This window comes from Psittacula echo (genome assembly GCF_963264785.1).
Source record: "Psittacula echo genome assembly, chromosome: 11".
NCBI lineage: Eukaryota > Metazoa > Chordata > Aves > Psittaciformes > Psittacidae > Psittacula > Psittacula echo.
Window position 1 is genome coordinate 9,017,398 of NC_137746.1, and position 14,872 is coordinate 9,032,269.

General features: G+C 44.8%; 1 protein-coding gene across 1 annotated transcript in view; it reads right to left on the reverse strand.

The window, feature by feature from the left end:
• Positions 1 to 14,872, reverse strand: part of LOC308226029 (serine protease inhibitor Kazal-type 5-like) — a gene marked incomplete at its 5' end in the record, with an annotated part of 53,522 nt that overhangs the window by 15,310 nt on the left and 23,340 nt on the right. The window lies entirely within an intron of this gene.

Sequence of the window (14,872 nt, forward strand, 5' to 3'; positions counted from 1 at the left end):
TATCTATCAATAGAACTTTTCACACGCAAGAAAAAACATTTTCACACACAAGAGAAAGAGCTGTTACCAAGAATGTGTTATATCAAATCAATACAAGTAGTACAGTAAGAAATTATGGTTTTCCGGTTATGTCACTATGCTTTTTAAAGAACAAGGGTTCTCTAATCCGGTGTCTCACTGTCTTTATGGGAGCTCCCACGCTGTGTCCTCTGCCAGTCCCACATTTCAGCACTGAGAACATCAGAAATTACTAACCTGAGAAGAAGCAGAAAACTGCCAGAGCAAGGACCACCGAGGCACCTTCTATTTTCATGGTGAGGGTGGCAGCTGTTTGCCTACGTTGACTCTATTAGTGCATTGCTCAATGAAACCCAAAGAAAGGGCTCAGGTCAGATCACATATATATAGATGACCAGATTCTCCGCCTTCATTATGACATAATCTTCCCAAGAACCATCATTAGCTGCAAAAACCAGTTTGATGACAGTAGTTCTAAATTCTAATGATCCCATTAACACAATTAATTTCCATAAGGATGGGACATATTTGAGTCACTCCCTGTATTTTGTCAAGGTAAGAAAACTATGAATAGATTATTTTAGTTCCCCCACACAGCCAGAGAAATTCTTGCCATCCTTAGAGTGGCTCATAAGACTGAGGTACCTCAGGTGACATAACACTAATACCCTTTTTTATCTCAACAAAATAGCTGAAAGGGTTTTGTTTTGATAACTTGGCTCCAGCAGAGACAACAGGAAGGCCAGATCACTCAAGGCCTCTGAAAGTCAGCCTGCTTTTAATAAAACACCTCAATATGAACCTAAATAGTAAACTTTCAGGCAAGGTTGAAAAGCATCAAGTAAGGGGCCTTGTTGAAATTCTGAGTTTGATGCTATAGTTCACATAGCAGCTGTGCTAACAATAAAACCATACTGCCAAATTCTCATTCCTTTCTTGTCTCTCCCTTGTCTTCAGAAGGGACCACAGTATTAGTAGTGAAAAACCTTTCCTCAGCCCAGGTGGGACCTGGCAGACCATACAGATACTGCTCCAGCAGATCAGTGCTCAGAGATGGGCTGTTATTGGTGCTAAAGGGTCCAGCACAGTAGCCTTGCTCAGCTGTCTCTCAAAGAAGAGATAAAACGAAGGTTGTTGTCCTGCACAGGGTTTCTCAGAAGACTTGAGAGAGGGAAATAAAGATGACATCAAAGTTCTGGAATGTGATTTACGTGGGAAGAAGCTATGTGCCTTGTTGTCCAGTTAAAAGAGAACTGGGAAAGAGAAATCATTTGCAAGGTTTGAAACAGGTGGACAAGTGAGTCAAGCAGAGCAGAGGGATGAGGGACTCAAAGACAGGCAAGCAGACTGTGGCTGTGCAGAGAGTCAGCTCAGCTCCACCTGAGGAAGAAAACATCCTTCTGCATGACATATGTGTTCATCTGGACTGGTCAACACAGCTCAGTATAAATCCTTGTGATAAATTGCTGCCATATGTTTCTCAGATCAGAATAGCTGTTAGCAAGGTCCTAATTTAGCCAAGTAGGGTCCTAATTTAGCGTGTGGTCATCCCTAACGTTTCTTTTTGACTCAAAATTAAACTACGTGCAGGTTCACAGTGGAGATTTTGGAACAGAGAAGTAAATTGCTTACGGTCATACAGATGGTTCATGGCAGATCTGAAGAGCTGCGCGTTGCCCTGAATCATGAGATAATTTCTGTATGCGTATTTGGGCGTGGAATTAGAGGGGAGGCCAACAGGAAGAGAAGAAAACTAACCTGATATAGCATGCCTTGGTAAATCCTTGGGAGAAATTGGAAAATACCTAGAATGGAAAAGGCAAAAAAATGAAATGCGTATGGTAGCTTGAAAGCGGATAGAGCTTGGAATCTGTTTGAAGGACAAAACCAAACAATATTCTTTGTTACTGAGGCATCTTCCCATGATGTCAGCCATGAGGTAGAGTTTGGGGAAGAGAAGGTGCAATTTTTAATTGGTTTTGTTTTTAAAATTTTCTTTTCCTTCAAAACCTCTATTCCTATGGACAAGCGAAACAATTCCCTGGTTCAGAACAGCTGGCTGAGCACCCTGTTCCTGAAGGAAGTGCAGTGGGTATCAGACCTGGTCAGACTGGCCAGGTGAGAGCAGCTTCCAGCCTGGCAGTGTAGACAAAGTCAAGAAAGGAGAGAGAGAGGAGACACCCAGGTCCTGACCCTAGATCAGCCCTGCAACCACCACACCCCTCTCCCATCATCTGACCACTGGAGAATGCTGTCCCCCAGCTATACATACACCAACATGTGGAAGATGCTCAGAATGGTCCAAACACACCCTGATACCAAAACCAGAACCATGTTCACTACCAAATCTCAAAAAAACCAAAACAAAATAGAAAGAGAATGAAGAACTTTAAATGAGAAGGATTTGAAAGCTGGAGAGGCACTTTATAAAAAGACATGTAGTGACAAGGGGGAATGGCTTTAAACTGATAAAGGGGAGATTCAGATTAGATCATAGGAAGAAGTTCTTTACTCTAAGGGTGGTGGGACATTGGCACAGGGTGCCCAGAGAAGCTGTGGCTGCCCCATCCCTGGCAGTGTTCAAGGCCAGGTTGGACAAGGCTTAGAGCAACCTGCTCTAGTGGAAAGGGGTTGGAACTGGATGATCTTAAAGATCCCTTCCAACCCAAACCATTCTGATTCTATGATCTCCCTCCCAATTATTACTGCATAGCTACAACCCCCTAAAACACCACCAACAGTATGAAATGTGATGTCAGGGGATGGGGAGACCCCTGAAAAGCCATATGGTTTGAAGAATGTTCTCCTGTGTGCTCGAGTTACACAAACCTGAGCAGAATAATACGGGATAGCAGCAAGGGTGTATTAAATATAAACCTTACCTGACTCACTTGGTTGCCTACATTGATGGATTTACACAGTAACATCTCAATCCTGCACTGGAATCCAGACAGCCCATTAATTTCCATAGATCTGTAGAAGAGAACCCGATGCTTTAGCAATGGGTTTAGTACAGCACCTTGCTAATCTTAATTTAAAAATGATGCCAAGCAGCTGAAGAGCAATATGCTACTGGGAAAAGCAGCTAAAGGCAAGAATGGATATTCCAGTGACTCTTTTGTTCATGTCAGTTAAAATTTCAGGAAAGAAAACAGCATATAAATGATGCTATGCCTGGCAGGACAGCTCTCACTGGGTCCATTTTCCAACACATTCTGCTAGGAAAACAGGAAACAGGATAAAAATAATCATGGAGGAGCAACTAGGAAAATGAGAGCATAATATTAAATTTAGGCAAACTCTTGTCAGGTGGAAACTGGAGAAGTTTTGAGGAGTTCTAAGGACAAAGTCCTACAGCCACCAAGCTGGGTAGGACACAGCCACAGGGACATGCACCTCTTCCCTCTTCAGGGTCCTGAGGAGTATGGAGAGGGGAGTCCAATAAGCAGCTAAGTGATTCGCACCCCAGTAAAGTGATGACCATACTCACTCTCCCTTTCCTACGATGTTCCACATTTCACTCCTTCACAGGCTGTGCCTGCACAGGAATGTGTCTATAGATACATAAAAATAAATGAGACACCTTGTCCACTCTGAAAATTGATTGTCTTCCCTTTAGTGGCATGGCACTGTTTTGCAGATGGGATCACCTCCTGTCTAATGGGTTTAGCATCACCTAGGGACAGTTTTGGCAAGGGAAAGCTTCCTGGCAATATAACTGGTTGGGGGCTCTTTTTTGAGAGTTGTTTTGTGGGGGGAAGGGGAAAGTTGTTTGGGGTTGGGTGTGTGGGTGTGTGTAAGGACAGTGAAGGTTTTGTCGGTTGTTTGGGTTTTATTGTTGTTGGGTTTTTGAAAGCTTTTTATTGTTTGAATGCCAGTCTCCAGGCTGCCCTTAATGCTCAAAAGCATGAGCTTGTGCAGCCCCATTCTTACCTTAGAGGAAGGCAGCATTTTGGGTCAGGTATTCAAAGCCACCACAGCAGGACAAAACAAACCTTGATAAGGATCTGCAGCCCACGGTTTACCTACTTTGGCACTGCTGTGAGGGGAGGGGGGGACGGTGCAGGGACAGCCCCCTTTCACAGCACTGTTTGCCTTTTCTCCCATTGGAAAACACACATCTGCACTTACTGCTGTGACTTCATTATTATTCAACATAATTCAGCAGGCAAATGAGAATTTACCAGACATCACTGCTGGGTCCTTGGATCAGACTGGGAAAGCAGCACATGCTTGTCTCTGCGTTGCTAGCACTGCTCACTCTTCCTCCTGCCCACCAGCCAAGCTCACACCACCACAACCTTCACAGCACATGCTCTCAAGTGGTTTGCGCTCTGCCATCTCTCCAGGTGTCCTGTTCACACCAGCACAGACAGCCTTCAAGACTAGGTCTCATGGCCTGCTCTCCTTTCCCAGGGAATTAAACTCCTTCATACCCAGTGGAAAGTAACACTAGTAGGAAAACTAAATCACATGTATTTCTAATAAAACCACAGACATGCCTATATTCCCACCATAGTTGTCCTTTCCTGTCCTGATTGACATACTTTTTACTTCCCTGCCATCTCTTCCCTCTCAGAGGAATCCCATCACCACCACTGCTTAGTGCTTAATTTCTGAAACATTGAAACTTCTCTCTTTTTCAACTGACCACTACACCTCTCTCACAACCCAGAGATTCTCAGGGCTAAAAGAGAAGAGGAATAGTTGTTCAGCCTATTTAACAAAGGAAACCCAGACTAGATGATATTTGGCTTCACAGCCAGAGACCAGAGCTCTCAACTTCATCAGCGTTTCACGAGTTATACCTCCAAAGTGAGACATTTCAAAATGCAGGGACTAAAGTCACCCATTTTCAATCAGTTTCTAAACATTATTACACTTCAGGTTTGGAGCCAGCAGCCCCTTGCAGCTCACTTTGGGTTCATCTGCAGCTGTCAAATAAGAAATATCAAGGGTATACTGGTGCTGCCAGAGTTGTGGTTTAACCCCAGCCAGGAACTATGCACCACCCAGATGCTCACTCACTCCTTCCTGGTGGGATGGGGGAGAGAACTGAAAGAGTAAGAAGTAAGAGTGAGAAAACTCGTGGGTTGAGATGACAGTTTAATAAGTAAGGCAAAAGCCGCACACACAAGCAAAGCAAAACAAAACAAGGAATTCATTCACCACTTCTCATCACAGGTAGGTGTTCAGCCACCTCCAGGAAAGAAGTGATCCATCACACATAGCCGTGATTTAGGAAGACAAATGCCATCGCTTGGAACATCCTCCCCTTCTTCCCACCACTCTTTATGCTGAACATGACGCTCTACGGTATGGAATATCCCTTGGATCAGTTGGGGTCAGCTGTCCTGGCTGAGTCCCCTCCCAACTCTTTGTGCAGCCCCAGCCTCCTCACTGAAAAGGCCTTGACTCTGTGCAAGCATTGCTCAATAGCTAAAACATCCGCAAATTATCAGCAGTGTTTCCAGCACAAACCCAAAACACAGCCCCATGAGCTATTATGAAGAAAATTAACTCTATCTCAGTCAAAATCAGCACACACATTAACAGTGTAAGCTAACATAGCTTTTTGGGCTGCATCTGCATAAGCGTTGCCCAGAGGTCTGTTCTGCACATCTTCAGGATCTTCAGGATTCATCTCTGTTAGCAAACAGACGTCTTCCAGCCTCCCACAGACACTCAGTTATGCACTCACCATGGGTTATACAGCTGCAAGAAGAACTACAAATCTCACTGATCTCCTCAGTGCAGCTTGGGAGGCACCTCATCCGTGTAAAAACATGGCATCCATTCCGTGCAAGAACAAGGTTTATGACAGCGGACAAACACTTCTGTGATCAAAGCCCAGCTGCTGAGCATCCAACCAGTTGATGGAAATGAGTTGGAGTCTCTAGACTGCAACTGTCCCAGAGCTCCCTTGTTTGTACCACTATTGCTGCAGCTCTGGTGAGTGCTGCCCAGATCTCCAGGGAAACAAGTCTTGGTCATGCTGAAGTCCTACTGCCACTGACCAAGATCTACACCATGGTCCTTTCCCTCCAGCCAGGATGAGCTTCCTGAGCTCTAACAAGAGTTTCACCGGCCTGACCCAGTGATAAGCCCATCCCAAGAGGCTGCTCATCTCCCACCGTTGTGTTGGGAATGCAACCCAGCTCAGCAGCACAGGAGCTGGCTCTTCACGCCACCTGGCTGCATCGCTGCAAATGCGAAGTGTTAACTTGCAGCATCCCAGGGCACCATTCCCTGGCAGGTGACCAAGGAGGGGGAACTGCTAGAGGCCAGGAGAGGAATGACAGGAATTCCCCGATTGCATCCACTTCTGGGAACCAGGTGCACAGAGAGTCCCATGCATCCCAGAGCCCATGGAGCCGCAACAAAAAGCATTTCAGAAACATGCCCAGAGCATGGCAACAATCTTTACTGAATAATGTATAATAATAATGATCTGTGTCAAGTGGACTTACTATATCAAAAGGAAAGGATGTAGATGAACTTAATTTGGATCAGTTGCTTTGCAAATCTTTGCACCCAGACCATCTACCAATTTCCTCTAAATCCAGCTTCTACTGCATCCTCTGGACTCAATGTCTCATGGGTCATGCCATTCCCTTCACCACGTTTCCTCCTGCCCAAATCTACATATAGCTCTGATCTAAAAGCCACAAAAAGCACCTTGGGTTATGAACTGCCTTACATGCCATTATTCCATCCAGCACAGAAAGTCCTGGGTCTCCTTGTCACATCTGCAATGCAAAGATGGCAATTTCTAGCACTCTGTACTTGAACTAGAGCATGGGTCTCATCTTTGCAACCCTTCCCAGACCATGAACCACCATGACATGTGTCTGACTGTTCTGGACAGGCCTTTGCCCTGCTGACTTGGCTTGAACTGTGTCAGGGAGGAGGGGGAAATAAATCAGGAAGTGAGCAACAGTGAGATGTGTATGTCCAAAAGGCAGGGATGAGGCAAACTTTGGAAGATCACAATAACAGTGTGTAACACATGCCATCTTCAAAGGACTAATGAATCCTTACAAGGTTCCCCTATTATTATTTGCATTTCACAGATGGGTACATTAAGATGCAGAAGGCTGCATTATCCTCTTCGTCACACGTATTTCAGCCTATTCATCCCTGGTCTTATACTGGAACTCATCCCTGTTGTGTGAGAGATCCTCTCACAAGTCAAAACAAGAATGCTATCTCTCGGGCAGGCCTGGTACAGGAATCACTAGTATCATCTATGGTCTGATTTGTACAGCACACCAGATCAACTGGTCCTATTTATCTCTCCTGGCCTTGAAAACAGATCAGCTTATCAATTCTTCCCTCCCATGAGGCTGAAGGGTACAAGAAGCTCTGGCTTACTGCTGAATTAGATTTTTATATATATATATATATATACACACACACACACACATTTATCTTTTTCTGTATGTGAAATATAAGACAGAGGAATCCATGGGAGAGATACATCTTAGTGTCTAACACACCATCAGGCCTCATTCCACCCACCAGTCTCAGCCTGGCCATGGAAAGGTCCCACCTTCCAGCCAGGTGCCTTCCCCAGCTCAACAACTTATATTCACAGAAGAATGCAGCTGCCTTGGGAAACTGTGCTCACTGGGAGAGCAAAGCTGCTCCCCAGCTATAACCAAAGCCATGTGGGGCTGTGGATGCTGGAACCAGTCTACATTCAGAGGGAGATCCAGTGTCAGAGCAACAAGCTCTCCCTGCCAACTCCAGGGAAGCAGCCTGCCATTCCTATTGTCAACACTTTCTAGAGTGGTATTTGCTAGTTGAAAAGTATTAGGCTGGAGATGGCAGGAGTTGGGTTTTGATCTACAAAAGGCCACAGCAAGTAACATCTGCACAGTGAAAGGATTTCCCATGGCAAAGCACCACAACATCCCACAGAGCTGCAAAGGACTTGCAGCCTCAGAACATCACCAGGATCTGTGCTTTGATGGGCATTACCAGAGAGAGCTGATTTCACTGCAGTTAACAGTATCTGTAGCTTAGACAAGGGTAATCAAAATCTCATCATTCGGGGCATAAATTGATCGCCTGCAGGGGTTACAAAGGAATTTCACCTCATGTGCAGCATTGCATAACCACACAGATTCACTGTGGGTATTTTCCAGCCTCTGCTGAGCACCAGCTATGGGCTGCAGCTAGAAGCAAAACATGGCACACAGGCTGAAAAGCCAGAGTCATCATGCGAAAACACACAGCCCTATTGTCTGGGAACAAAGTACAATATTTTTCTGACTCTGGCTTCAAGTCACACATGGAAATAAAAGACAATGACTGTCATTGGGCTACCGAAACAGCAGAATTTCGACAGAGGAAATAAAATTTGTCCTGAGTTTGTTTTCCGGTGGACAGCAAGAAGAGTGCCTGGAGAGCCGATGGGCACAGTGCACTAAGGATTACAGAACAGAGAATGACCAGTTTGAGCAATGCTGCCCCATCCTGTGCTGCCAGCTGGACCTTGTAAATGCTACTCCAATGAGGAGTACCAAAAGCTGCCCTCAGGTGAGCACTGAGCCCTTCCATGTCACCCAACAGCCTTCATCACCAGCCATCCCCACCTGAACAACAAGAGACAAGAACATAGTGTTTTTCCCTCTCCAAAATTATTATTTATGTTTTATCAGTAGCAAAGGCTCCAGTGATGGAACTGGCCGCAGGGTGTGGTGGCCTAAGTGCCAGAATCCATCGCTGCAGTAGCAGCAAGAGGCAAAAAACACGCCCCGTGTGGGTGTTGGTTGCTCTTAGATTATAGTATCACCGCACCCCGCGCCGCTAATTGCACTGTGAAACTCTGATCTCTACCTATCCCTGTGATGGCCAGGTGCCTTCAGCCACTCATGTGATCCTTCAAGGCACGAGCTGCTCCTCTGAAGGAACCTATGGGAAAGACAGTATCACAAATTTCTCTGCCTTGTAGAAGGGAACTGAGAATAACGCATTTCTGTGCATGGATGTGAAAGACCACATTGTCATTACTAGAGGCATCTGCTGCCATGGGTTGTGACTAGAACTGCATGCCAAAGGGAATAAATTCAAAAGAGAATTATCAACTTTTCACTAAAAAATAAGCAACAACAACTGAAAGTACAGAATGTTTGCATGAGAACTACAGATTTTCCATAATCTTCTGTTTCTTCTTTCATATCCCCCAAATTTAGGAGCAAGTATACAACTGACATGAACACCTGCATTTGGTCAAAGCTCCCTATCGTTAAATTGAAAGCCACAGAATGTCTTCATACACCCATAACTATTACTTTACAGCCACTGTACACCCTTCCCCCAATGTGCTGATGATGTGGCACTACCTAGGGAAAGACTTGTCCCTTTATGCGAGATGTAAAAAGGCTTAAACACCTTCCTATGGAAAAGGGAGGCATACTGTCAAGTAGCATCGTTACATTCAATAGCATCCCTCTGGTTGCTAAAGAACAGTTCAGCCTTACTAAAGATAATTGCACAGCCCTTGATGCTTCAGCAGGGAAAGGAATCACTAGAAATGCATTAGGATTTCGGGGAATTACTTTAGGTCCAACACACTTAGAGAAAACAACTCAGTTCAGTCCTTAATGCTCAGCTGTCTCCACTCACACATCAAAACCTAAGTTTCATGCAGGCATTAAATGGGTAACCCTGGAGATTGCTCCTCTACACTGTGGTCAAATACTCCAGAGTACAAGTCTGCAGTCACCAGATTCCTTGCAAGTTTGTACCTGATTTTCAGCTAATATGCTTGCTACTGAACTGATAATCCCTATGCTCTGGTGGGAGTTTTTGCCAGGCTCTTTTTGGCAAGAGTACTAAGATACCATGGCAAATTCCAGCTAGCACGTCTTCCCTAACCTGCAAACATGAGACTTCTGACATTAGTGTTCCACAACAAAGCCCTCTTTAGTATCTGACACCAAGACTTGTCTACACAATACCTTCTAACCAGACACCAGCAACTCTGCTCATGCTGAGTGGAGGTTACTCCAGCTGTGCTCTGAACTGCACAAAGGCTGAAGGAGCACCCCATCAACATCTGTCTACACAGCCAGTGAGCTGGGGCACACCATGGCCAGGAAAATATGCTCCAAGTCCTGCCTATCCCACGGGTCCAGCCTGCCTCTGGACTTCCCTACAGGTATGAAGCATGCCTCCCAAAAGGAGTGCAAAACTTACCAAGTGGTGATCTCCTGAGCTAAAGGCACCTTCCAGCATCTCCAGCAGGCATGGCTGATTGCCATGGCTGTCTTGGCCTTTTGTTCCAGCTTTTCTTCTGGAGGAGAGAAAAGAGAGGAATGAGCCATTTTCCTTCTCTACATCACCAGGGACTGCACCTACAATGCGGCTCCTCTTTTCATCCTGCGCTTCTCTGGCCTCTCACCCTCCACCAAAGAGGGGGAAAGAACCCTTTCCAAAGTGTTTCTGAGTCTTTTTGGCTTTCACCCTGTTTGATACCATCTAAAGTGTTCCCTCAGCCACTGCAAGCCATCCTCAGTCCCTTTGTTTGCTACTGAAACACAAGCACTTCATGGGAGTTCAGCACACCTTTAACCCAAACTGTTTCCCCAAGGACTGTTATAAACCATGACTTTTCCATAGGCATTCATCCACAAACAGAACTCTGTTATCCCAGGAATGCATTCACTATATCCTGAGGTTTACCTGGTTATTTTTAACTACCTGTTCACTTGCATTTAATAACACAGTTTCACACAACACACTAGCCTATGCACCCATATTCGACTTAATAAGCATCCCATTGCAGCCAGATTGCCAGTCTAATGGTGGAGCAGGTGAGCTAACAAATACCTAATGTCAGCAGTGGGAAGCAACACATTCACCATCAGTGATTGATTAGCAAATTGGCTATTGGGAGTGGCATGTAGCAGACACCAACAGCATCCCAGAGTGGAAACAAGGCCAGGGAAAGCCCCAAATCAGTGCTACTTCAGTTTTTTCAAGGAACATCTGGATCATGATCTGACCATTTTTTATCAGCACTCAGTGCTTGGCAGAAGGGTAAAAAAGCAGTAAAACTTCAAACAGGCAGTATGCAGCAAAGGACCTCAGCTCCTGTTTGTTTTCAGCTTGTCCTAAAATATCCAGTGTCTCAGCTGAACATACTCCAACATATTCCAACTGTTTGCCCACAATGGTGCAAGACCAACAGCAAAATTGCCTTTCCTGGTGGACTGCTAGGATTTCCCAGCCTGTGATCGTTTCCAGCAAATACAATCCTTTCCCTGATGGGATTGTATTCACTCTTTATTTCCTAATGGAAAATAAGGCCATAATCCAACATTTGGACTACAGGAAGGGAACCCTCTGAACAGGATTTATTAAGTTTGCATAAAGCTTCTATTTGCACCTTTTGTGGGAGCTGGTCATAGAGCTGAGGATGCCACACACCAGCTGTTGCATGTGACTACATCTGTACAAGTGTGGCTACGCTTTACATACATTGTGAACCAAAAAGGAGATCTTCCCCTTTGCAGCACAGCACTGAAACAGGAAGCCCAGGGATAGACAGAGCACTGGGGCTAGGGGGCAGGGATGGAGCTGCTGCCTCAGAAATTCCCCCTTCACTTCAGTAAGTCTATGCTTTTAGCAAGGTAAGTATCCTGCATTTGCAGAGTCCTTTTCCTTTCTCTCCCTTCTGAATCTGTTACATGCAAACTAGATCTGTGCTGCTGCCTATCCTACCATCCAGCTGCCTTTATTGCAGAGGTTCATCCTTGTGTGAGTTACTGGCTGTCCAGAACGTCTGCCCACTCATCACTGGCTCAGGACCAGATGCAGCATACAACTCTATCACCATCCAAATACTGTATTTTCATCCTCTTGAATTCACTGCTGTACATGTTTGGTCCCATGGGCTGTTTGCCTGGTGTGCTGACATTAGGGAACACACTCTACCTTGTTAATCACAGCTGTTGGAGCCATGGAGCCTGCTTCCAAAGATGTAGGACAGAGATACATCTGTGATTCACTCTGGCATTAACACTGCGCTACTTCCATGGAGCAGAGAAGTGGAAAGGACCTCCCAGGTCATCAAGTTCATCTGCCTGTCTTCACTAGTAACCACATCACTAGATCAATTAGGAGGTGTTTGATTGGCCTATCACAGCTAATGGGATCCTCAGTCTGGCAGAGGAATAACAGGATCCAAAGGCTAGAAGCCACAACTAGCAAGGTCAGGCTGGAAACAAGGGGTGACCATTTCATGGTGCCCAAGTCTGTGCAGGAGAAAAGCAGTCCAGAGCATCCCACATCACAGGCAAGTTTTCATCTAGTCTGAATGTTTTGTCAAGACAATTTTATCCCCTGGCTTTCTGCCCCAAATCCAGGAGTCTCTGGGAATCTCTGGACTGCTGCTACATGGTTTGTGATAGGTAACAAAGAGCAGTTGCCATCAGCTATGTAATAATACACTTACTGGGATTTTTTATTTTGCATCTTCCCTGTGAGACATCTAGAGGAATCCACAAACTGAAAGAAAAGGTTAAGAAAAATAAATCACTGCTTAAAGTGAGACAAGAATTAACTCAAAACGATCCTCTGGTTGCAGCTAGCTTGTTTAAATCCCACCCTAAGAGCTACATCCATCATCATGTTTACAAAAGCAAGCAGTTAAATGTAATTTAGTATTTGTTTTCAAGGTATGGCATCAAATAAAATTGAAAAATACCATATCCATATGCCCTAGGCATTTTCCCACATGCTTTTGAAGATGCTCTCCTAGAGATTAGACTGACATCTAAGATAATTAGCATACCTTCAGGATGGAGATTTAATTAATAACAAATAAATAAGTCTCTCATTTACTAAGAAACCTGGACAACTTTTGTTGTAGTATTTTCTGACTGAACACATACACTGCACCACCGTTATAGTGGTACTAGTACCCACTTTGTGGACACCATCAGTTCCAGGGGTGGAAGGGAGGGAAGAAAAGTTTAGGTGAAGTTAAAAAACCTTCAGGCCCACGGAGAGGTTTTGCTTCATTCTTGAGCTTTTCTACACTCTACGTAAAATCAAAATATCTCACTTTAAAATTATGCAAATCACTGCAACAATGACTGCAAGTCACTGCAGCATCCCAGACACATTCAAAATTAACACTTGCATTGCATGTGGCTCTGTTTCACCTTTGTGTGGGATGCTTAGACTATGTGATTTAGTGCAATTGCCCAGAATTCACAGGCCATTTTTCACAAAGGATGCTGAATTTGTCGTGAGGATGTAACAGAAGGGATTTTGAATCACTAAGTGACAGGATATTACTTCATCTTGCCATGGAGCAACAGAACAAACAGTTAAGTTCATTTCAGGAACGGAGGATACCCCTGGAGGACACCAGCTTCTTGTTGGTATTTGTAGGACCTCTCAGAAAACATCAGCTTTGGAAAGGTGCAAAGATCCTATGAAAAGAAAAAAAGTCTAAGTATTTACACCTGATTATAGCACTGTTCCAGGGAATAATTTACTCAGTCTTTCCTTGTTTAGTGGATGCCTGAAACCCCTTTCAGAGGATTATCCCATTCAGTCTATCTTGATGGGATCAAAAGGCCTGAGCAGAAGATTCATGTTGAGGATTTGAGCTGCGTTAGATTTGTTGCACATACTCAGCTGGACAGGGCTGGTCATGAGCAAATCACTCGGGTCTGCACATTGGGAAGGGCACCCATGGACCTTAAAGTGCCAAGTCTTGCTACAAGAACAGCCAAACTAGATGCCTGATGGGACCAGAGGGGTAGCAGTGACACATTCAAGAACACCATGGAGCACTCATGCAGACCAGCAGCTCCAAAAAGCTGTCTAAGAAGGAGGGAGGGGTATTCTTTCATACTAAGGATATGTCTCTGAAAACAGTTACTCCTGTCAATAGGATGAAAAAGGTCAGTGCAATGGAAACAGACAACTGAGGACCAGAACATCAATTGCCCACTGGATGCTAACAGGGTGGTCTCGCATCTGGACTGCCCCCTGCTCTGAGCTGGGAAAGAACTCATGGTGTGGTCCACATGGTCACCACCAACGCAGGATAGAGAGAACAATCCTCAAGGCAAGATTTAGCTAGTAGCTACCAGACTACAGGCCAGGATCAACTCAGTAACATGCTCAGAAATGCTTCCTCCAGTGCCCTATAATGAAATCCAGAGTTATTGCAAGGTTCAGAGTATAGTACCTTGAAGTCAGGCTTGAATAGGTAGAACCTATACAGTAAAGATCCAAGTACTAGATCCAAATGAAAATGTACCAAGGCTACTGGCACATAAAAAAGGTCTTTTAAACTAAATATTGTGGGAAAACCAACAGTTTGACAAGATATGTGGTTTGAGAAAACGTGGTCTCCAGTAGAGAAGTCATGAAAATTTTGTATCCTCGAATAAAAGGATAGGAGAGAAGCCAAAAATCAGTCAGGGAGAAAACAGCAGCCTGCAGCCCCAGCAGACATCCCTCTCTGGCCTGCAGAGAGAAAGAGAACAGAACAAGACACCACATGTGCACTTCTATCCAAGGCACCAAGGGTTTAAAAGCAAGGTGAATGAACAGCTGTGCCCTGGTTTCAGGTGGGGCTATTAACATAACCAGCACCTCAGAGACCTGGTGGAGGGAATATAAGCAGCAGAACATGGTAATAAGTGGGTACAAATTATACAGGAATGAGAGTAGGCTGTGCAGGTGGAGGAGCTGAGCATCAAGGAGCCGTGCATTAAGGTATACAATTAAGGTGAGCTCAAAGAGCACAACCAACCTAACTGTATCAACAAGTGCCACAGAGTCCCATTGCAGTCCCATGCCCAGACATTATAGCATTAGA